This window comes from Crotalus tigris, unplaced genomic scaffold (genome assembly GCF_016545835.1).
Source record: "Crotalus tigris isolate CLP2741 ecotype Arizona unplaced genomic scaffold, ASM1654583v1 scf7180000017573.2180621, whole genome shotgun sequence".
Classification (NCBI taxonomy): Eukaryota; Metazoa; Chordata; class Lepidosauria; order Squamata; family Viperidae; genus Crotalus; species Crotalus tigris.
Window position 1 is genome coordinate 476,722 of NW_024096483.1, and position 22,789 is coordinate 499,510.

Consider the following 22,789-nt stretch of genomic DNA (forward strand, 5'->3'; position numbering starts at 1 on the left):
AAGCTATTTTAATCACAACAATATAGTCCAGAGGACCTGATCCTCCATGTAATATCTTATAGACCTCCTCAAAGGGTACAAATCTGGCTACTTAACAAGAATTTCATGTAATACTTTTCATACCAATGATTGTAGTTAGCAAACAAACATATGAAATAAAGGGTGAGTCACATAATAAAGAAAATTCCACGTTATAACAATAAATTCACACAAGACAATAACAGTGAGGCTTTATGTAAACAGTCATTTTATGTAAAAGAGTAATGAAACAGAAAGTATTTAAATCGTATGTTATACTTAGGTGAGGTATGGAGATATAGAATTGTTACACTCCCATGTGAAGGTGACAAAAGGAAAACATCTACTAGCCAACAGCAGAACAGAAACATACAGACACAGTCACATATTTTATTGAACAGATTGAACACAAAAGTGAGTATTGACAGTATTACAGCAACTTGACAAGAGCTGCAATATTTTTTTGCCTCTGTAAGTGGTATAGGAGACTACAGAGCCACACAGGGTGGAAACAACACATATACCACTTTCATTGGCCATGTATTTCTGAGAGGCACAGGAACCCAAGCAAGAAAGTAGCACCTATGGTGTCACCTAAGTTGCTGCTCTTGTAGGTTTTGTGTTATGTATGGTACAGGTGAGGATGGTGGGGAACGTCCTTTCCTCTGTGAATATTCAATGGTGATCTGGTTTACCTGTGGAGAGACAACACAGACATGGGGGTAGTAATGATTAATGAGTAGTAATTGTTACAAACATGGTGGGATGGGTTGGTTCAAGAATAATATTCTGCTCCTTCCCAGTCCCTTTTTATTATTGCTGGCTTCTTTTGAGACTTATATTGGAATGTTTGCCCAGAAGACAATACAATAACTGAAACAATACTCACCCATCTCATGTGAAAATATGGAGTGATTTCTGTTTCTAGCGACTATTCTTTTGGGGGAGCCTCACACTAATCCTGAAAAAAAAAAAAGGGATTTCATGAGTATTGGATCTTCCTGTTAAAAACAACTAAATGCTTGATATTTCCAACTACTGTATCTATTAGGGCTGTGCAGTGTTCCAAATTCAGTTCCAAAAAGGAGAGCTGAAATGTGTAAGAACACAAACGGAGCAACTCTCTGCAATTCTTACAGCAGGGGCATATTTTCTCTGAATTCTCTCCCACATATACAAACTATTAAATAAAAAGTAAGGGATGAATGTTAACAAAAGCAGAAGCCTCTCACAGACTAGGATTAATCAAGTAGGAGATAATCCTGGTTCACACATCATTCTATGTTCTAAAGCAGTGGTGGCGAACCTATGGCACATATGCCAGAGGCGGCACTCAGAGCCCTCTCCGTGGGCATGCATGCCATGCCCAGAGATGGCAACCATCCCTCTTCAACCAACCGCCCGCTAACTCACTGAGGTCCCACATGGCCGGATGCATCCCAGCACAGCTGGTTTCCCTTCCCCCCATCCCATCCCTCCTGGCCTCGCATGCTCTCCTTTTCCCGGGCACGACCCACTGCATTGCCTCCTCAGCTGTCAGCTGGCTGTCCAGCTCAGAGGTGGCTTCTCTGAACTGCTGGTGGCAGGCTGCGGAGCCCCATAGTGTGCCAGTCGAAGGGCTGGCAGACTGTGACTGCTGATGGACACTGTTGCCCCCCATGTGCTCGCTGGCCTCTGTGTGCAGGGGCCGATGGTGCCAGGCAGCAGCCGCCCCGGCCCCTGCCTTGCCTTGCCCTGTGACAATGGCACCCCTGCCCTGCCTCGCCTGCCTCACTTCACCCCACAGGATGAGCCTCCTGCCCACCGCCCCACCTGCCAGAGACCCCCTAGATCTTCTCCAACCCTGCCCAGCCCTCACAGGCGTCCCTCCCCACGAGCAACATCAAGATGACCACACCTACCTTGGCCACACCCACCCAGTGTGCCGTGACCACCACAGCCATGCCCACCCAGTGGGCTACGCCTACCTGGCACCTGGCGATAAATAAGTGGGTTTGGGGTTGCAGTTTGGGCACTCAGTCTCTAAAAGGTTCGCCATCACTGTTCTAAAGCAATTCATTCATTTTTGGTTTGGCCATGTGTGACTATCTTCTATGAGCCAGGGAGTCTTTTAAATTTCAAAATCATGTTTTAAGGAATAAGATTCTTCCCTACCCCTTACCCATGAGACCCTCTTGCTTACCTGTGTGATTTAATGGGCCCTTGCACGCTCACTTCCAGTTGATCTGGTTTTTCTAATGAGTATTTGTCGGTCTGGACTTCTTCAGAATACCTGTAAGTGTAAGTTCCCTGAAATAAAAGAGTCATTTTCTCATATCTCATCTTCATCTCAAGAGGTTGGTCTTGGCTATTTCACTAACTGCAAATAGTCTTCTCTTGCAAAAAGGCCCTTTCACTGTGGCATCCGAGGAAGCAGAGAAATGGAACTTCATATCTTGATATCTAAACAGTATTCCATTGTGGGAATACTCGGACCAGTTTTGTATGTGGTTTTAGAACTAAATGGAATCTTATCCTCCATGGATTAGGGTGTAGAACAAGAAAAGAAGATAGTTGTCTGTGTCCTCAGAAGTAATTTCTTTTGCTAGAGCAGAGATGGGCAATTGATGGGAATCCAAAAAGCATCCTACATCACCATTGCCAAAATTAGGTATTTTTCCACCATTGTAAGCAAGAATTGCATTAAAAACAGTTTCACAATTCCTAAAATATGTTTAATAGCTTTTAAAAGCAAAAGAAACCTGGAGAAAAATGCAGCGATCCCAACTACTTTGCTCTTCAGTTTCTGAGATTCCCTTCCAAAAAAGTTTCGTGCAGCTCTCAGAAACAAAAATGGTCTTCAAGAATGCTCTCATCAGGAAGAGTGTTAAGCAAACCTAGGCAGGTGCTTTCTTCCAGGTGTGATATTAGGCCAAACTAGCTGGGAATTCTGGAAGTTGTAGTTACAGAAATGTTGGACAAGTTATCTAAGAGAAAGCAGTCAGAACTGAATCTCAAGTTTCTTCAGTATCTATTAATCATATAAGTAGAATTTATTTGCCTTTCTGTAGATGGGTGGTGTTTTGGATTACACGTAATCTACCCAACAGAGAAAGTGTTTAAGCCTGAGGCTCCCAACAGGAATGTGCTGACAAATTATCATAAAGATATACAATTTGTGGAATTTAATCAGCATAACGACTGATTTCTGTGGTTGTTGGCAGGACTTGAATTTGTAAGTGAGTTTTTATTTATTATTATGCCTGAACATGCCAAAGTTAATTTAATTTCTCCAAAGAAGCTGGAGCATATGTTGATCCAATGTGCCATGCAGATTTTTTCCTTAGATAAAGCGGTTGAGATTCTTCACTCCTTAAGGCAGTAGATCAGCAGATGTTAGACATTGACTTGCTTTCTGTGATTCATATTTATGCAAATCCACACATGTAATGATTTGATTCAAACCCATTTTCTAAAATTTCCAGTTGTTGAATAAACCTTAGTTTGCTGAATTCATACATTGTGTCATGAATGAACAAAAGCAACCTGCAAATGCAGGTTATGAAAATATGTCCATATTTTTTCATTTAGTTTCTGTTCTGAGCACACCTACAGGTAACAGCAATTGAGCCCGGAATTACAGTCATAAATTGGGGGTCACCTTGTACTCATGCCCAATTTTATGATTTTTGCAGCGATCATTAAGTGAACACTGTGGTTGTTAGATGAACACGGCAGTCATTAAATAAATGTGGTGGCTAAACAAACCCATTTTATCCAATGGGTGTTTTCTGCCTGAAACCAGAAGCAAATGTTAGAAACTTTAAAAATAATGTTGAAAATCACAATCACATGATCGTGGGATGCTGTAAACCTGTTGCCAAGTATAAGTACCTTTGGGGGGAGGGGTCGATCGTAACTTTGAACAGTTGCTAAGTGCCTGGTTTGTTAAGCAAGGACTACCTGTAGTCTTAAGACTATCTTAAGTTTACGCATATTCCAAAGATTTACATGCAGAGTTCAATGAGAAAAAAATTATATTGTCAAGTGGAGGAAATCAGGAGCCGAGAAGATTCAAATAATAAAGGTTTACTACATGCTAACACTCTCTACAAGAATCCAAACTACTAAAGATCAAAGCAAATAGGCAGTAGATAAGTCAATGGAATTCAAGGTGGGGTGGACTTAGATATTTTATGGGTGTGAAGGGACTCAAGACTGGTGATGGCTCTTGACCCCTCTCTTGGGCTCAGCCTGATATCTCCTACAATATATATATAATAAGCCATAAAACAATGCTTTATAAACTATATTCATACAAAATATTATGCCAAAACCAAATAAATCACCTATTTTCACTCAGTACAATATGGATTAACACCACTGCAGATTGTGGTCATTTTCTTTCACATTGTTAATGAAATAAAAAATCAATACTTACAGTATACAGGGCTAATCTGACCATTAGAAAGAATGAAGCAAGGATTTTGTTAGCTGATGAAATTAGAGAAGCAGAAATTCCCTTCTTCCAGACCTGTGTGCATTACACAATCTGCTCAATTACACTGAACAAACTAAGCTAGTCTGCTATCTTCAAACATGATAAGACATCCTTGTCCCTTCACCAGTTTGAAATAAACTGTTTTGTCAGTAAATTTTTCTATGGTTCCATATATCAGCAGTCCCCAACCTTTGTGGGTCCATGGACTGAAAGCAGCGGTGGCAGCTGCAAGGGGGGGGGGAGGGATGGTTTCACATGTGCAACCTAATTCCATGCATGCGCAAGTGAAGCTTCACATGCTCACCCTTGTTTGCATGGCCCTCTTTCCAACAGGCCACGGACCAGTCTATGGCACAGGGGTTGGGGAGCTCTGTTGTATGTGGACTGAAAATAGAAAGAAACTTCTAATTCAGTTATTTTATAAACAAAAGAAACATAATGATTGTTGGGGTCTTAAAAATACATTACCTGTAAAAACACTTTTCAGGTAGAAAAGACCATCTGATCCTTTCATTTATAACAGAGTAAGTGCAGGCACCATTTTTTCAAATCCGCCTCACACAAGAATTCTTGACTTAACATGACTGACTCTCTTGCACATTCAACACAAGAACAAGCGATGAACCAAAGCAATGCTTGGCGTCTCTTTACCATTTGGGGTAATTTCACGTCAGATATAAGTCCTATATAAAAGGCTTTTATTCTCATATAGTGAGAAATTCTTAGTGGGTTTGAAGAAACTAATCTGTTCACAGAATATACTGAAAGCTTTCCTACTTTTCCCACAGAAAGAACAAAATAAGACAGTAAAAAAGGACTATTGTATTAGATGACTTGAGAACCTTAACAGTGTCAAGCCAAGAAAATGCAACTCTTTGTATTTAAAGGAATTAGATTTTTTTTAAATTAAATTTTTAACCTGGGTTGTGAAATCAACATTTTCAGCTATGCATACTATAATTTGACAAGTGCATTTATAGCCTCTGTTCACAATCTTTTACTATGTAACAATATTTTAATGTCCTATTAAATCTATGTTTTGCAAAGAAATCACATTTAATCATTATATTAGCAGCAATATATATTTCCAGAAATTATTACACCTAATTATAGAAGTAGGCAGAAATAGACAATGTTTTAGGCCTTTTAGGATGAAATCCAGAAAATCACTATACATTATTGATATTTAAATTTCAATATTCTGGAGGAAAAGCAGTTGTGACCTATTTAAATGCTCATTTGCATTAGTGTCTAACACAAAGCCTCCAACTTTTCTTTTATTAAATAAGAATTAGTAATCCAACTTACCCTGCAGTACTTATGTTAAACAAGTAACAAATAGCCCAGTTGTACTAACATGGCTCAATAGCACACTGACAAATTGTTTCACAATAACTTTACGTGTTTCCTAGAACTCATAATCAATACTATCAACGTTTTGAGTGGTGTAAGGTGAACATTTAAAGTAACAGAAAAATTCAGCAGGTAAAGCTTTTTTTCTACAGGCTGAGAAAAACATCTTGGATTTCTGTTTATATTTTTAATTGCCTCAAACAGAGTAATAATACACACTATCTAGTAAGTATTTACTTCTACCTACTACTCTTGTACTAATTTCATACAGATTAGATATGTGGTTTTGGCAAGTGACATCCTTCAAATTCTGTTTTAATTAATAATGTTAATTTCATTAACTTCTGTCACTCCAAAAAAGAGTGGACTGATTAAAATAATTTGCTTTCCATGAGATTTAAAATGGAAACTAATAGTTACTCTAATCTTATACCAAAAATATTTGGTAAGCCTTTCTTTTTTTACTGAAAGAGTTCTTTGTTTATATAAACCTCCACCTACCTCCCAGTTTTTCTTTAAAACAGTATCTCCATAAGCCTAACTTCCTGCAGAGGGAAAGGATGGCTTGCCAGATTAGCCTACTCTATCACCCTTTAATTTACTTTAATTTGCTATTATAGCTCTTGTCCAAATTTTGTTTTAACCGTTCTGTTTACTTATGAAAAAGCACTAGATGCACTTTTAGTAAATACAATCATCTGATAACAGTTCATTCTGCATTAATTCAAAAGCATATCCTACATATAGCATGGTTGTAAATTTGATAACTGATTTTAATCACATATAATGCCCGGCATACAGTATACTGTACTGTAAGCACTTCAATGTGACCAAAAGGATTATTTTATTGTAACTCCACAAAATGATCTGAGGTATTAGTGAAATAATTAAATTCCTAGAACTTCTGGCTGGGAAGTTCTGGGAGTTGAAACCCATGCATCATAAAGTTGCCAACATTGAATTAAATCCATTCAAAAATTTCCAAGGATGAGTTTATATTTGACTACTATTTTCTTCAATTCACATGAATCCCTATGCTTCCCTAAATCAGTGCCCAGAATTTTTGGATTATAGGCACTATGTCTTCCACATAATGATGAAAGTTATAATTTAAAACAGCTGAGGGCACATTATGTATACCTTTCATTCCTTCAACGTGTGGTCCTCAATGGAACCGCATCTACATGGAGGGAAGTGTGTAGTGGGGTGCCCCAGGGCTCTGTTCTAGGCCCAGTGCTCTTCAACATCTTCATCAATGATTTGGACGAGGGGATTGATGGGGAACTCATCAAATTTGCAGATGACACCAAGCTGGCAGGAATAGCCAACACTCCAGAAGACAGGCTTAGGATACAGGAGGATCTGGACAGACTTGAACACTGGGCGCTATCTAACAAAATGAAATTCAATGGTGAAAAAAGCAAGGTTCTACATTTAGGCAAGAAAAAACAAATGCACAGGTATAGTATAGGGGGTACCTTGCTCAATAGTAGAAACTGTGAGAGGGATCTTGGAGTCCTAGTGGACAATCATTTAAATATGAGCCAGCAGTGTGTTGCAGCTGCCAAAAAAGCCAACACAGTGCTAGGCTGCATTAACAGAGGGATAGAATCAAGATCATGTGAAGTGTTAATACCACTTTACAATGCCTTGGTAAGGCCACACTTGGAATACTGCATCCAGTTTTGGTCACCACAATGTAAAAAAAGATGTTGAGACTCTAGAAAGAATATAGAGAAGAGCAACAAAGATGATTAGGGGACTGGAGGCTAAAAGATATAAGGAACGGTTGCTGGAATTGGGTATGTCTAGTTTAATGAAGAGAAGGACAAGGGGGGACATGATAGCTATGTTCCAATATCTCAGGGGCTGCCACAAAGAAGAGGGAGTCAAGCTATTTTCCAAAGCGTCTGAAGGCAGGACAAGAAGCAATGGGTGGAAACTAACCAAAGAGAGAAGCAACCTAGAACTAAGGAGAAACTTCGTGACAGAACAATTAACTAGTGGAACAACCTGCCTCCAGAAGCGGTGAATGCTCCAACACTGGAAGTTTTTAAAAAGAAACTGGACGGCCATTTATCCAAAATGGTATAGGGTTTCCTGCCTGAGCAGGGGGTTGGACTAGATGATCTCCAATGTCCCTTCCAACTTTATTATTATTATTAGTTGTACAAAGTTGATGAGTTGGTGTTATGCACATCAGAAAGAGAAAGTAGATGTTCTAAGAATCAGGACACTGAGGCTCAAGTCTTCCTTCAGCCATAGACAGTCACTAAATCCCCTTGGGCCATAATTCTCTCAGCCCAATCTAATAATGTTTTGTTGTGGGAAAAATAGAGAAGTACTTTGTATGTCCCATTGAAATTCTAGATATATAAATTAACAAACAAAACAAATCTAAAACTATCAAAAAAACCTGGAGCTTTTTCCCTACAAAGAAAGATAATGGTTCTTTGATAACTTCTACACAATATTATCATTTTAAAAAGTGATAGATATAGAGGTGCAGAGCAGTAATTTCCTGACCTTGACAACTTTCAGTTTGTATGGACTGACTCGCAAACTTCTCAGTAAACAGGCATTGTGGCTATCCAGACATGTGTAAGTCACCAAAGTTTGGGAACCAGTGTTTTAGAGAGAAAGGACGGTGAACTGAACTCAGCTGAAGAGCTAATGTTTTCTACCCTATGGCTAGCTGGATATATTTATGTACAGTGTCAAGGTTCTGATCAATATGAACAAATAATTCAGAACTCCGAGGCAGGAAAGTTCCTCAAAGAACATGCTTATTGGATACATAATATTGGCAAGTTCAAAAGTGAAACCAGGTCTAAACTTTCCCTCCAAAAATCAAAGTAATACAATGTAACAATTCCCACCCCTCTGTTCATATTACCCAATAAAACACTTGGCAGGTTTTCTGACTTAACAATCCTCCCCCTGAAAGATTCTAGATAATTTTAAATATAGTTTAGCAAAACATTAACATCTTTAAACTTTAATGGCACCAAGAATCTGGTTCACCGTAGTGACAATATTTAACCAATAAGAAATTACAAGTAGATGTATGAGGAAGATTATTTTAATTTGTTTGCTCTATAGAGATCCTGGGTGATTGTTGATTTCATTGGACAAGGAAATGATCTTAGCAAAGGCTAAAATAGATGCTCTTAATATCCAGATCATATAGCTAATACTGGGACAAACACAAGATCCAAAGTAAAACTCCTTGTGTACATTGTGTCTCAGATTATCTCATTGTTTGTGTTTATCATGGAAGCATTGAAATCTAGGGCAGTGCAGTCCCCCAGCCCCAGGCCTGGGAGTGGAGACCACTTGCACCAAAGGATGAGAGGATTAGAGCCTGAGATCAAATTCAGAAGCCCAGGCAACAGGACACCAAGCATACAAATTTGTCTTTATAGTCCATTTCCTAGACTAGTAGAAGCAGAGCCCTTTGCCAACCCCACCCCTTGCTTTGGAATCGATATTGCTGTAAGTCTTGAAACCTGGGAGGGAAGATTTCTGAAAAAGGAACATCTCCACCTTCATCCAAGCAGATTTCAATAATAATAGACTAAGTCTATTTTTTCATTTACTATAGGATTTTATTCTAGGCAGACACGGTAAGGCTAAGGGCATTAGTGAATTGGCCACCAGGACCCTTTCAGAGTCAGAAATAAGGACAGCATCACATTATTGCCTGGACTCCCCCATCGTATTTATCTTGGCCAGTCCCTGCTGGGATTGGCTCACCCTGCCTATCTTCTAGATCAGCGGTTCTCAACGTTTGTGTGACGGCGACCCCCGTCACACAAACGTTCTGCACATGCGCGGTGGCGCCCCCTGAGGGGAGAAAATGGCAGATCGTCTTCTTTGGCAACCCCCAAAAAATGGTCGATCGACCCCAAATGGTGTCGCGACCCATAGGTTGAGAACCGCTGTTCTAGATGGACTTCCCTCCCCAGCACATCTATCAATCCCTCACCTTTTCTCAAGACTACCTACAATCCACCCACATGCTTGGGAGACCAGAAATATTATTGTCCTCAGGTTGGCCTTTCTTTATCAATCTCTTCCATACAATTTGGTGGCAAATCAATCTCTAGAACTACTTTTACTGGTTCTAGAAAAATGCTTCATCGAACTCCTCCTGGTGCCTATCATATCCTTCAGCTCACTATCTCTTTCCTGGTGTGCCACCCATGCTTCCCTGGGATCAGACTTCTCCATGCCCCTTGGCACCCTTTCTTGGATGTTGTTGTGGGACAGCTACACTATCCCAATCGGATATTAACATGCCTCAAAATCTCTTGGTCCATTCCACAGCATATTGAGTCTTTCATGGCAGGACTCAGTCAATCAGATACCCACCTTCTAAGCCCTGTCAATTCTCTTTGCACTTCACCAAACATTTATCAGCACTTTTCATTGAGGTAGAAAAGAGATCAGGAGCCTCTCTTCCAGCTCTTTCCAACTTTGACCAACCTCTTCAAGCTCTGTTGCTAACAATGATCCTGATTTCCCTCTCTTGATTTTCCTGTCAGGGAGCATTTTGCTCCAGTGAGCAGCCACTCCTTTAAAAATAAAGCAGCAAATCTCTTATGAAAACTAAGGAATGGACTTCGGTCAGGAGAAGGACAGACACTGGAAGAAGGGAGACTTTTGCTAGAATGATTAATTCAGCTTGAAAATAATAATAAAGAAGCTGAAGAAACAGTGGACCACCTGGTAAGCTGTTGCAAGAAGATTGCACAGACTGACTACAAGCAGCGGCATGACAAAGTAGCAACAATGGTGCATTGGAAGATCTGCAAAAAATATCATTTGCCTGTAAGCAAAAACTGGTGGGATCATAAAATAGAGAAAGTCATAGAAAATGATAAAATTAAACTGCTCTGGGACTTCAGAATTCAAACAGACAAGCACCTGCAACATAACACCCCAGACTTAACAATTGTCGATAAGAAAGACAAAAAAGTCTGGATAGTGGACGTGGCAGTGCCTGGAGACAGCAGAATAGAAGAGAAAGAACTGGAGAAGATAACAAAAATACAAAGACCTACAAATAGAAATAGAAAGACTGTGGCAAAAGCAAGCAAGGGTAGTACCAATAGTAATAGGCTCCTTGGGTGCAATCCCAAAACAACTGGAGCACCACTTGAACACCATTGGCATTGACAAATTCGCTATTAGTCAATTGCAAAAGGCGGCCTTACTAGAAACTGCTTCCATCCTGCGACGATATCTGTAATACCATCAAACATCCACATCTGCCTATCCCAGGTCCTGGGTAAGGACTCGATAGGTAGACAAAATGCCAAATCCAGTCTGAACATCTGGCTGACTGTGTGATGATCCATAATAATGATGATGATGATGATGATGATCTTTTACCACTTTACATTCAAAATTTCAGAGCTGTTATGTTTTAAGAGGCTTTTAAAACAATTTTAAAGTTGATTTTTTTCCCCCTTCAGTACCTTCTTGCTGTCAAATTGTTTTAGTTGGAGGTGAGAATAACTTATTTGTTTGTTTGGCTTCTGATTAAGACTGTGAGTAATAAACTGAAAGAACTGCATGATGATAGGCAACCACTGAAAAGACCTTTACAACTTCTCTCTATCCTTTGAGTTTGCCATCAGTAGCCTCTAGTATTCTCAACCTTGTCCATGGAAAATTCTAGGAATTAAAATCCACAAATCTTCAAGCTGACAAAATTGAGAAAAACTGTTTTAATAATGTCTTTGTGTGTGTGTGTGTGTGTGTGTCCCTATGTGTGTGTATAAATAGACAAACACAATCTTCCTCTTTCAATGCATGGTTTGTTTAATTTTTGTGGTGGTGGTAAGGTAACAGTTCTGAAAGCTCCTCCTGAAGCTGTTGATAATGTTCATGTTGCTGCTATTCTGACTGAATAACATCCTTTATCATCATCCCATTTAAACTTCATTTAATTGCCCAAATTGATGAAAGATAAACACTCACGGTATGTTCTGGGAATATCTAAGTATGCCCAAAATGCTAACTCAAGGCTTTTATAGGCAGCCTTCTTTTCAGACAATAAACTAAGCTATGAACTCTTCTACTCCTGTCATATATCAGAATTTCTTTAATTAAAAAAAGACTTGTAATAATAAAGATATTAATATCCATTAATGTAACAACAACCACCTGTTGAAATGTAAGCTTTCGTCTCCTTTGACATAAATAGAGCAGCAGACAGGGCCATTTATGCCACAAGAGATTATGCACCATTCTGGGGACTTTCCTTGTTCACAAGGCTTCCTATCTGCTCTATGACCATGGGAAGTTAATTTTCAGATTATTTAGATTATAGTATAGCTTCTGAGATCTTCCTGCAAAAAGATTAGTTTCAGGTATACTTTTAGGGTTTACAAAATCCTTTTTGAAGAATTGGTTAGAAATGGGAAATTCTCAAAACACCTCAAAGGAACAAAATATAATTTGTCCCTTTATTTAATTAGAAAAAACTGTCGCTATATGTAATAAAGAAAATTGCTCAGTTGCCTTTACGTATATTTTTCTTTAAGGGAACCACACAAAATAGTTGGCTATAACATCTATTTAATACCGTTTCCAAAGGAAGAACTGTGTAAGTTGGTAGTAATAAAAAGAACAATCTTGTGGTTCCTTAAAGACTCTGTTAAAATTAAACACCTATTAAACTATTAAACTCCATGACAGTTACAGTATAATGATTTTTTTTACTTTTTAAAGAAAACAATGAAGCTGCTTCTTGCTGTGTTTTGTACCCTGTTTTTTCAGATTTTATTATCCCAACTGCCTAGTTGTTGTTTGGGCTGGTAACACACTTCCCTACATACAACTAGGCTTTAGCCATAAAATTCCGTAGGGGCTTATGGGATACCCAGGTCACTCTCCTGTAACTAAAGATGGTTGGAAGCTGATACTTTGTTCTTTAGCATTTTGATTTATCACGTTAATTTTGTTTTAAAGAAAAGAATCAAGAAAGTTACAAATAAAGTGTTTTGGCATAAAGTCCCAAAGTGGCAACCATGGGCAACTCACTGGATATCCTTGCATCAGAGGATGGAGGATTTTAACCACAAGGCAGTTGCATCAAAGCTACAAAAGGGAAAAGCATATTTTGGAGAATATGGCCATAGCTTGGGCTAACCATGTAATTATTTTCAGTAAAAATAAACCAGTTCTGTAGTGTCTGTTGTCAATGATCCGTCTACCTCCAAATCCACTTTGAAACTGGAAAAAAATCAAATATCTGCAGCACAGTCTTTTGCATGTCTATTCAAATCTGGCTAAAGGTGCCCACTTAAGAGTATTTCCAGCTAAACCAGTGGTTCTCAACCTGTGGGTTGCGACCTCATTTGGGGTCGAACGACCATTTCACGGGGGTCGCCAAACAACGCAGTCTGCCATTTTTTCCCCCTTTTCCTTAGCTGTGCTACTCCTTTTTATTCTATTGGCTTTCAAAAGCCAATAGAATAGACTCTCTTGAATAGAGTCTAATTCTATTGGCTTTCAAAAGCCAATAGGAATTGTCCAGGCTGTCCCTGCCCTGCTGAGCCTGCCAAAAGTCCCATTCTACAAACGGTACTGCAAGTTGTCTGCAGCGAAGGCGAGCTGTCTGGAAGTTTCCACCCCTCCCTGCTAAGCAACTACTAAAAATGTAAGTAAAAGAGGGCCAGGGGTGAGAGGTGGGAGGCTGGCGGGTGCAGGGAGGGTTGCTGGCGCGCGTGGGGCCCGGCGGGTGCCTTACCTGCCTGGGCTGGGCCAGCTGGTGGCCCAGCCGGTGGTCACCCTGCGCCGTCGCTGCCCCTTGCCAGCTTCGCCTCGGCCGGTGCAGGGGGCGGCACCATGCATGCGCGGTGCTCCTGGGCAGGGAAAGTCCTCGACTTACAACCAGTTGGGTAGTTCTCGACTTACGACCGGTTAGGGGGTCGCAGCATTAAAAAGGTTGAGAACCACTGAGCTAAACATAAACGGAACAGCAACCATGATAGCTACTTTCATTGTACCTTCCTGAACCGATATTTTGTCATCCTCAATAAAATGTTCTGACAAAAGTACAATGAGAAATTTCACCTTCTGCTTAAGTATTAATTGAAAACAATTCATATTTGTGTGTGGGTGAGGGTAAAGATATGCAAAGTTTCCGTTTATGCTGCAGAAACTGGTACAAATGGTACAAGGGGTTGACCAATCTTTTTTGCGTTCTGTATTCACTATCAGGACCTAAAATCTTCTTGCAAAGTCATAAAGAACATTTTTAAAATGTGCTTGTTTAATGCTTAATTCCATCTCGTATAAATTCTGCTTAGATGCTTGGCATTATATAACCATTTTTAATACGCATTTAAAAGTTTATATAAACTCTACTTCTATAATTAGCCACAATTGCTTGTAAGCTAGTATGCCATTCAGTGGAAACTACAAATACTCTATAGTATTTGGTTTCTCATTGGTAACCATCCTCCCAATCCCTCCCCAGCCCTCAGGAACTAATTAAACTAATAGCCAAATAATGATTTACTTGATAAGTATTATTACCTTATGTCATGGTATTGGTAGACTATGACAGCTAAAATGGTCTTTTCACTAACTATATCATCATAGAAAGGAAGGCTAATTGTGTTTTCTATCAAAATTCAGAGATCAGTTTGCAGATTCCCCATTACTCAATTACTACTGAAATTGAGAATCAAGTCACATATAGTGCAACAGACCTGTTTATTATTTGTAGTATGTTTCCTATGTGAATACCAATTATGAATCAGAGATATATATCTATAGTCCTAATTATTAGTGGACAGTGGTCAAGATTTCAAACAACTACAGGTAGTCCTTGACTTACAACTACAATGGGTCCCAACATTTCTGTTACTAAGCAAGTCAGTTGTTAAGCAAATTTTAACCCATTTTATGACCTTCCTTGCCATAGTTGTTAAGTGAATCACTGCTGCTGTCTAGTTAGTAACATAGTAGTTAAGTGAATCTGGCTTCCCCATTGACTTTGCTTGTCAGAAGTTTGCAAAAGGTGATCATTATGACCTTGGGGCAGGGAAACCGTCATAAATATTGTCAGTTGCCAAGCATCCAAATTTTGATCGTGTGACCTTGGGGTTGCTGCATTGGTTGCAAGTGCGAAAAATGGTCATGTCACTTTTTTCAGTGCCGTTGTAACTTTGATGAACTTCTATACATGGAGAACTATCTGTATTCCCTAACAGATGAGCTAATTGTGGCTGATTTCAACAAAATAAAATAAAATAGGGGAAGGCCTAGTTTATTCTTGAACGGGAATCTGCTAGAAAATCCCAAGACTACAGGCTAGACCAGTGGTTCTCAACCTTTCTAATGCCGTGACCCCATAATACAGTTCCTCATGTTGTGGTGACCCCCAACCACTTATACATCACTGGGTACCAGGCATGGCCAAAGAAAAGGGGGAAAAATGGTGGACAGCCTTGTTTGGCGACCCCCGTGAAATGGTCGTTCGACCCCAAATGGGGTCCCGACCCACAGGTTGAGAACCACTGGGCTAGACTGAAATAAAATAAACATCCTGAAAAAAGCCAAGAACAAGCTATTACTGTTGCCCAGAAAATATAAGGATGTGTTCATGTTGTCATCAGCAGTCAAGCTCAATTCAAAAGAGTTTTGTCTTTTGGGCATGGCTTCTCTGTTTACTGCTTCATGAGGTCACCAGAAAACTGTGACTCAGGTAAGGATCCTTTGTTCACCTGTCCAGCTGAATGAAATAATGTGGTATCTTGCAGAAGCCATCCTTCCTAAGATTTGGGGATATGAGTAGGAGCAGCGGAAAACTTAGCTTATGTTCATGTTCTCAGTTTTTTCCTTTTTTATGTATCCATCTGGGATACTGTTGATATGGTGATAGAACTGCTGGCATTGTTTGACAATTCAAACAAGCTACTAAGCAAGACATGATGTTGTGGGAAATGATAAAGAATTAACTCCTACATGAGTAGGGAATCAAAGAATTAAGTCCTAGAGATGTAAGCAATCAATAAAGCACTATGTATCTTGTATTCCATTTTCATCAATGATAACCTAGAGAATTCGATAAATCTATGAGCATGGCATTTTATATTGTTTTTGAGACAAGACACTGCAGGTCAATGTTTGTTATAAATTGTGATTTTGCCTGCACTTGTTTTCCATCTCCTATTGGTGATAACCTTGCTACAGTCACTGCAGTGTTCTTCATTATATATACAGATAGACCTCAACTTACAATTGATCATATAATGACCACATTTATGACAGCCATAAAACGGGTGCTTTATGGCTCATAAAGTACATTGGCCACCATGAATGATTGTGCCACCGCCCCCCCCCCCCGGTCTCGTGACTGCATATTGGACGCCTGACAACAGCTCACCTTTATGACAAGTTGAGTGTTCTGTAGTCATGTGACCACAATTTGCAACTTTTTTTCCAGCAAAAGCTCCCATTCAAATGAATGGATTTGCATTTACAACCATCACCTTCACTTAACAACCACCACAAAGATCGTAAAATCACATCAGGTCATGTGGGTTCCTTAACTTACAACTGTAATGACTTACAACCAGATTTCCAGTTCCAACTGTGGTCATAAATCAAGAACAACTGGTATATTTAATGTGTTGTCCTCTATGGTATATTTGATAAGAGAATTGTCCCTCTCTTGCCTGCATTTGTGCTAAAAAAATGCTTAGTACAGGGCAGTGCACAAGTCTATACTATTTTAGGCTCAAAACAGATGCTAGGAAATGAGAATACAACTTGAAAAGTTACTCCAATTCTGCACCATGTAACATATGCAAAATTCCATTCATGCAGAATTGCAGAAAATGTGAATTATATAAGCAGTTTTATGAAATTAGTATTATAATTATAATGATGAACTTGTTCCTTCCTTAAAGCATAACTTTTAGCATGGCAAAGCATTCCTGCAAATTATGCTTGCTTTTTCCATCATAATTTGGCATTGCTCACCAGCAGGAACAACTACTGGCAGATAACACTGCACTTGCTGTACTCCATAGACCATCTGTTCCAATCTGCATTTCATTAGCACTCAGACATACTTATAACTGGCATACCAGTGAATGCCAGACTGTCTTTTTAACTCTGATGGCGCTCTGGCTAAAGCAAACTCTTTTTTTAAAAAAATGGATTTCAGCTGTAGCATTTTTGTGGAACAAGACGTATGACAATATTCTGTATATTTTTAATGCAAATCTACATTATAATTTAGGATTTAAAAGTAAAACCATTTTTTAACCAAAGCAATTTTAGTTCATGTGTGTCCAGTCTTTTAAGCAATAATCCAATGATCATTTTCCTGGTAGCAAGTTTCATTTGGGAATTATTCCTGCTCATATACGGATAAGTTTGTGCTGATAATTCAGCTTTTCAGCTATAAAAGCCTCTTATCTGGGCTCAGTTTTTTAAATTATAAGTAAGAAAAACTTTAAACAGGTATCAATATATATATTGATAATTATAGTCATATTATTTATGTAATAATAAGTACAGCAGTACTTATATTATTATTCATACTGAAAATAGGTACATTTAAACTATAAAAAATTAACACCTGAGAAAACAGCTCACAAGTTGTAAAATGCATATATAAAGAAAATATTGGGAAATTAAAGCAAAATGTTTCTTCTCAATCATAACTTATAGAAAGGAAGTGCAAGATCAGTGTCATTGGTCATAACTGAGTCTGATTTCTGAATATACAATAATATAGAACCTCTTAAAAACCATTATGTGTTTGTATTTGCATTGCTATGTGATGTATTGTGTAAATGAAAAAAGTTCTGGCTTGAATTTGGTTAAAATTCTAAATTGGTTAGAATGTGAAAATGGTAGTTAGAAATTAAACACCCATTATTTTTCTTTTTTTTTTCTTTTAACATTTATAAATCACAAGAAATAACAATGGAGTAGAGACTTTCGTTTTTGATATTAAGCTCAAAAATTTAAACTTTTCTAATATTATCAATTAATTCAATGCATTTTTCAACTGTTTACCAATGCTATACTTATTGATTGTATGGCTTAGCCAATCTTACGTTCATTAACATTTTAGAAATCATATTTAACATTGATATAAACTTTTATGCTGCCCATTCAATTGAAGTGCTAGTACTGATGTACATTTAAATGCTACACAGATTTTTTTTACATAGTTCACTTGTTATAAGCAACTCTTTTGTACTCTGCATGTAAAAGCTATTCGTAATTATACAAAAACATATGGCAATCCCCCATATATATATATATATATATATATACAGTATATATATATATGTATGCATGCTTGATTCCACTGAAATTCTGATGCCCAGCTGTGTCAGATATTTTGCTGAGAATTAAATTGGACTCTGCTGCTTTTTAATAACATTTTAATGGCTCAAGCTGTGTATTTCTTGCTCCTTATAGTGATTTTAAAGATCTCTGCTTGGCAGTGAAAATTTTGTCTTACAAAACAAAGATCTTGTATGCAGTTGTTTCTAGCCCATCTTTTAGACTTATGCAAAATAGATGTCTGTTCCACTAAATAATCAAAGCTTTAACTACTTTCTATATTTCAGAGTTCTTTATCCATTAAGACTGGCCATAAGGATAATTTTAAACACACTGTACCAGCTCTTATGCTCCTGAAGTGGCTCTTCAGCTAGGGTTGCCTAAGCCTGGGCAACCTCTGATCGGCAGTAAAAACTCTGTATTTCTTTGCTGTTCTGTCACAACTTTACCTTCCAAAAATATGATAGTGGGCAATGAGCTCTTTCATGTTACATGTAGTCTCAACTTACAGCAGTTCGTTTATTGGTCATTCAAAGTTACAAGTTTTGAAAAAAGTGACTTATCATCATTTTTCACACTTATGACCGTTCCAGCATCCCATGGTTCACATGATCAAAATTCAGATACTTGGCATCTGACTCATATTTATGACAACTGCAGCATCCCAGATCACGTGATCACCTTTTGCAACCTTGTGACAGCAAACTCAATAGTAAAGCCAGATTCACTTTACAATGTGTCACTAACTTAATAATTGCAGCAATTCATTCAACAACTGTGACAAGAAAGTTCGTAAAATGGGGCAAAACTCACTTAACAAATGGGTCACTTAGCAACAGAAAATTTAGGCTCAGTTATGCTCGTAAGAGCTACCGTATTGCAGGAGAATCACCAGTGGCCTCTATTAAGGAAATCCAGCTGCATCAGTCTTTTAGTGGCGGACCTGAGGCCACAGTGCAAATGGCAATATCATCAGGTAAAAGAAAAATGACAGGGAGCAGAAAGCATACAGTAACTGAATGCAATTAATATGATTGTTTTTGATAATTTAACAGGGAAACACACACACTTATAAGGATTCCATCCACTTCCACTCTAATGATTGCCAGATTAAAATAAATTATAAAGTATGTGGGCAAAATAATTTAGAAAACCAGAGTAAATTCAAATGTGTACGATACCCGTATAATAAAATAATAGAGTTGGAAGGAACCTTGGAGGTCTTTTAGTACAATACACACAAAAGCTGAATTGCATAACATGGTTACTATATTAATCCATTTACTGGATTCAAGCAATAGACTGAAGCATAAACTAATTGGAAGCTGGATTTACAAAACCCTCCAAAACACAAGATTAGACTAACTAAGATTAGAAATGCTGTACACCAAAGTTAGCAAATGCAAACATACTGTAAGCATTTGAATTTTAAATGACCCCAGTTAAATTTTTCATGCAAATATGCAAGCCATAAACATAGCCTAGCAGATATATTTATATACAGTTTTACATATATAAAGAATTCCAAGACCATGAATTCTAGTTCCACCTTAGGCACAAAAACTATCTGGGTGACTTTGACACACTCACTCTCTCTGAGCCCTAGGAAGGTGGCAATCACATACCACTTCTGAAATCTTGCCAAGAAAACTGCACACGTGTACACACACACACACACACACACACACACACACACACACACACACCTTTCTAACAACCTGGAAGAAAAAAAGAAAACTGCAAATAGTAAATATCCATTTTATAATATATATCCAGTACTGTCTGTGATATCTGTATATATAAGTAGAAACTGCCAAGTGCATCCAAGAATTGGGATTGCTCTTATGTTGATACCAGACTTACTAGTGCTTTAGGACTGAGGATCTGATTAGTTAGCTGAATGACTATGAATCTCCAAAATACATGCAAAAATAATGTGAAGTGTTTCTAGATGTGTACACAAAAGGCAATTCCCAACATAAATTCCACTCATCCAACAATTTAAACCAGGTATCAGAAACTCGTATCTCTCCAGATGTTGGGTCAAACTTCCTGATTCCTTATCATCAACCAAACTGCCTTAAGCTGGTGAAAGTTAATGTTCAACAATCTGCCAAAATGCCTCTCATGCCCATCTTTACATTTCAGACAGAAAAACGAAGAACAGCCCATATAGCATGGAGCCAGGAGAGGTTCTTAAAATGATTGGTTTTTTTTAAAACATCCTTTTGAAAATCATTGTAAAATATTATATGTGAGCCATTTAGACAATCCCTAATGGAATGGCATGAAAGAAATATTCTAACAAATAAACAAAAATAGGCCCCAAATGACTGTACAGATTATGGTGGATAATTAGGATAGCAGCAAACAGTATTCTCTCTTTCTTACTTCCTATTTTTATTAAAGATTATACTCAAGAGGCAGTTAGTTAGGAATGTGTATAGATGGTTAGTACAGATATGCATAATTACAGATCTAGGTACTTTAGTACAGATATGCATAATTACAGATCTAGGTACTTAGTTTCAAATATAACATTGGTTATTTAAATGTACCCCTGTAAGCTAAACTGTGCCGCTGTGCTTATGTACTGATTAAGCAGGCAAGAATTTACCTTTCACTTAGTAAATAGAAAGACGTGTCACAATGGTAGATATTGGGATCCTCAACCCCTTTCCCCGCTAGAAAAGCATTCCATAATAGAAAATCAAAGTGCAAAAAATATGCTGTCCTTTTATGTACCCTCCCTCCCACAGCATGAATATCTGAATGAACTTGGGGGCACATGTAATTTTTTTAAAAAAATGGCCCAGAACAAATAAGAAAGGTGCTGGCAATTTTTTCAGAATCAGATAAAATGAATGAGTAAAACAACATTGGTCAATGCATAATATAAGGAAGGTGACAAGTCTTTGAGATTGTGAGCTGTGGAACAATGACTAGAAGCTGGGTTTAAGTAGAAAGCTAAATTGCATAATGTGTATTTGGAAAATCTAAATAAATGGGCTGCACCACAGTTCCCAAACAGTTGAATTTTGCATAACATGTATTGATCGAGGAATAATTTAAGGAAGATTTCTCCAATCCTAGCAATCCAGAGACTTCAACTCTTGCAAAATTGACTGATTCGATGACTCTAATTCTGATTCTTGCTTCACAAAGCTCTTTTGATTGAAGTTTTGGGAATTATGTTCCCAACACATCCTGAGAATGCCAGGCTGGAGAAGGACGACCTTAAATCTAGCTGACCTTGGCAGATTTGCTAAAGTTAAAGTTTCACATGGGTAAACTATTTCTGACTGTTTTCTGCCCAGTGTACCTAGCACCAAACAAAGTTTTCTTTATGACCATGTCTCATATCAGCTATCTATTAATGGAACTGCCAGGTTTTCTATTAATGTCCTTCATGGTCACTCTTTTCCTATTTTTTTTTTTTGTTAAAAGGATCATGAATACAGGTCGGCAGAAAGCAGCAGAGAAAGATTCTTTCAGCTGTTGCTTTCAGGAGGCCTTATGTCTCATTTTAGAAAAGAAAAAATGTATCTTTTACCAGTTGAATCAGGATTGGATGTAAAAATGCGGGCAAGAGCTGCCATGTTTCCCATTTCAAGAGCTGATTGAGGACATTGGTTTATTTAATTCGTATTCCGATTTTATTATTTTTACAAACAGCTCAAGGCAGTTATGCATTGATCTATCTAACATCTATTTTCCCACAACAATCCATCGGGTGATCTCTCCCATTTGGTGATTGGAGGAAGTAGCCACTAATTATGGATTTGAAGACTAATATCTTCAGGTTCCTGGTCATCTTCTGTAACTTGAATGTAGTAAGTAATTAACTTACATGCATTCTTCATGCTCACCCAGACTTGCTATGAGCTTAGGAAGCCTGGACAAGCACACAAAAGGAAATTACTATTGTGTAGGTACAGAATGTATGTTGAATGTATGAACATCAGAGGCATATGCCCTCTCCAGGTTCTACAGTGAGTCTTTCTTATATTCAGATTGCATCCACCTTGCTCAAATATAGTAACTGAAAAAGAGAAAGGTGATGATTCAAACATTTCAGAAGGAACAAACAGGTGGGTGGGAGGATTTAAGGTCACGGAAGGAAGAATGTTCAGTCTGTCAAACACTTTGAAACTTAGCAGTAACAGATGCTTGACATGAGTTCTTATATTACCCTCCCTCACAATTCCATCAACCTGTTCTCTATTGGACTAAAACACAATTTAATACCAATAAAATATCCACACCTCAGAAGAAGACCGCTGCATAAATCAATCTTTGCCTAACATGCACTTGATCCTTTTTTAAAGAGAGAAAGTAATAATTAAATATGGGTACAAAATATATATAATAAACATTTGCAGTAACAAAAACATTATTTTATACAATTAGTTTGGGAATATCCACAAGCTGTTTCTGCTGTTTCCTTCACTTTCCTTCCTGTCAAAGTGCACTTCTAATATTAGCCTTTGATGATGATACTTTACAAAAGGAACTTCAATCCTTTAAAAAATGCATTAATTAAACATTCTTATTGCCTGTTAAAACAGAGGGGGAAAACTATGAAAGAAAGACAATGAATTCCTAATT

At 38.0% G+C, this 22,789-nt stretch overlaps 1 protein-coding gene across 1 annotated transcript in view; it reads right to left on the reverse strand.

The window, feature by feature from the left end:
* The window catches only part of SPATA13 (spermatogenesis associated 13), a 97,819-nt gene that overhangs the window by 73,662 nt on the left and 1,368 nt on the right, over window positions 1-22,789 (reverse strand). The window lies entirely within an intron of this gene.